Raw genomic sequence first — 3,178 nt, forward strand, 5'->3', positions numbered from 1 at the left:
TGAAATGTCACTGGGTTGAATTAATTACACGACTGAATATTTATATATTATTTTACGCCAAACTCGTGCATCGCGATTTGTTTTTTGTCTCTTTTTAAAAAAGAAATTGTTTTATCCTTTCCTTGTGCGGCAAGTCATTCAAAATTATTTTCTCAACGACGAAGATTCCTCATGGTCAACCAAGTGCTAGAAATAGCAGCCAGATCTCACTCAATTCATTTCCTACTGTTAAAAAAAAAAGATGAGAAAGGAAAACACTTCGGCTAATGTAATCTAGATAGAAACAAATGAGTTGTTCATGGTTGAAATAGCGTTGATGATAGGTTTGCTAGGTTCGGATTAAACATATTGGTTGTATAATTCGTGTGTTCAGATTTCATGCGGTAGATTGTGTTTAAATCGCAACCGAGACACGAACGAACGAATGCAATACACGTAACTAGAAAACAACTGACTGACTATAGCGGTCAAAATTTCCCATGTACAGATAACCGGAACATATACTAAAAGGATGAAGGAAATAGATCTCTTCCAAAGCATATAGATTCTTTGAGCTATATCCCCGGTTTCCGTGGCGCATATGGCGAGCTGGCAGAGTCGTTAACACGCCGGGCGAAATGCTTAGCGGCATTTCGTCTGTCGCTATGTTCTAAGCTCAAATTCCGCCGAGGGCGACTTTGCCTTTAACTTGCTTCATCCATTTGACTGCGGCCATGCTGGAGCACCGCCTTTAGTCGAACAAATCGACCCCAGGACTTGTTCTTTGTAAGCCTTATACTTTTTTATCGTGACTTTTGCCAAACCGATAAGTTACGGGGACGTAAACACACCAGCATCGGTTGTCAAGTGATGGTGGAGGGGGACAAACACACACATACACATATATACGACGGGCTTCTTTCAGTTTCCGTCTACCAAATCCACCCACAAGGCTTTGGTCGGCTATAGTAGAAGGCACTTTCCCAAAGTGCCAGGCAATGGAACTGAACCCAGAACCATGTGGTTGAAAGCAAGCTTCTTACCACACAGCCACACATACATAACACACACACACACACACAACACCATACACACACACACATACACACACACACACACACACACACACACACACACATTATATATATATATATATATATATAGTATATATTATATATATATATATATTATATTATATATATATATATATATGCATGTATGTGTGTACGTATGTATGTATACGATGGACTTCTTTCAGTTTTCGTCTACTCACAGGTAGAATCCACTCACAGGTCTTCAGTCGGCCCGAGAGGAAAAAAAACACTTGCCAAATTTGCTGCACGGTGGTATTGAACCGAAAATCATGTGGTTGGGAAGCAAGTTTCTTACCAGACAGCCGCCCCTGCGCCTATAACACGATTCCATACCGAGAATCGAAATTTAGAGATTATTCAAGGGTCATTAGATGTGAGACGAAGATTTTGAGAATAAAGTTTATGAAAGGATTTTGATGACGAAAATGGAATGATGTGAGTAGGATAAGTTTGAAATAATTATATGAAGACGTCTCAATTCATTCAACCGGGTGATTGTATAGCTTTTCCGTCTGCAGCATGTGTGTATGTGTGTATGTGTGTATGTGTGTGTGTGTGTGTGTGTGTGTGTGTGTGCGCGTGTGTGTATATGTGTGTGTATACATTCATAATTATCTTTACGACCATCATCATCATCATCATCATTATAATTACCATCAATATGCATAAGCATAACGTATAACAAGGGAAGTAATAGTAGTAGTAGTAGTAGTAGTAGTAGTAGCAGCAGCAGCAGCAGCTACAGCAGCAGCAGCAGCAGCAACGGTAGCATTGTCTTGTAGCTCTTTAATCACGCCGACGTCATCTTTGTTTCTCATCCTTTCTGGGTCGATGAAATGAAGTACTAGTCAAGTACTGAGATCAATGGTAGCCCCTATCCACGAAAAAATTTCTGACCTTAGAAATAAGTAGTAGTAGTAGTAGTAGTAGTAGTAGTAGTATAGTAGTAGTAGTAGTGGTGTAGTGGTGGTGGTAGTAGTAGTAGTAGTAGTAGTAGTAGTAGTAGTAGTAGTAGTAGTAGTAGTAGTAGTAGCAGTAGTGATAACCACCACTAAGAAATGATCAAGCTCAGTAACAATCTATTAAGCAACAACTACCCTCAAAAATATACTATCTACTCCACTTATGAAGAAAAGAGAGGATGAAACCAATAAACTATCTACAGTCTGTCTACCCTATGTGAAAGGCCTCTCCGAAAAGATACAAAAGAAATGCGGTTCATATGACATCAGGACAGTATTCAAGTTACGGGGACGTAAACACACCAAGCGATGTTGGGGTGACAAACACAGACAAACAAACACATACACACAGCATACACACACACACACACACACACACACACACATATATATATATGTATAATATATATATATATATATATATAATATATATATTATATATATATATATAGATATATATATATATATAATATATATATGTATATATATATATAACGGGAAGCTTTGAAAATAGACAAAGGACGAAGGCAGGTGGAAAACAAACGAACAATTGTATTAGTATGGCGCTCAGGAAATATAAATAAAACAAGTCTTTAACGTTCGAGCCTACGCTCTTCAACAGAAAGATACACAGAGAGAAAAACACACAGAAAGAAGGAGAGAAAAAAATGCGTGCAGTAGCTAACGAATCAACATGGCGATCTGATTTCGGCCAGAGGTCAAAGATCAAACATGAGAGCGAGAGCGAAATAAGGGGAGATAATAGGGTTGATAATATGGTTGAAGGACCAGCTAATATATATATATATATTTACATATACGACAGTTTCAGTTTCTGTCTACCAAATCCACTCACAAAGCTTTGGTCGGCCCGAGGCTATAGTAGAAGACACTTGCCCGAGGTGCCACGCAGTGGGAATGAACCCGGAACCATGTGGTTGGTAAGCAAGCTACTTACCACAAAGCCACTCCTGCGCCTACTGCCATTATCATCATAAATTAGTATCCTCCTCCTTCTCCTCCTCAACATCATCATCATCATCATCGTCGTCACCATCGTCATTAACATTATCAGTATCGTCATTAAACAACAGCCCCATCAACCGCAACACAATCTCTCAGAAAGTATCTCTTATCAATGAC

Source organism: Octopus sinensis, linkage group LG12, assembly GCF_006345805.1.
Source record: "Octopus sinensis linkage group LG12, ASM634580v1, whole genome shotgun sequence".
Classification (NCBI taxonomy): Eukaryota; Metazoa; Mollusca; class Cephalopoda; order Octopoda; family Octopodidae; genus Octopus; species Octopus sinensis.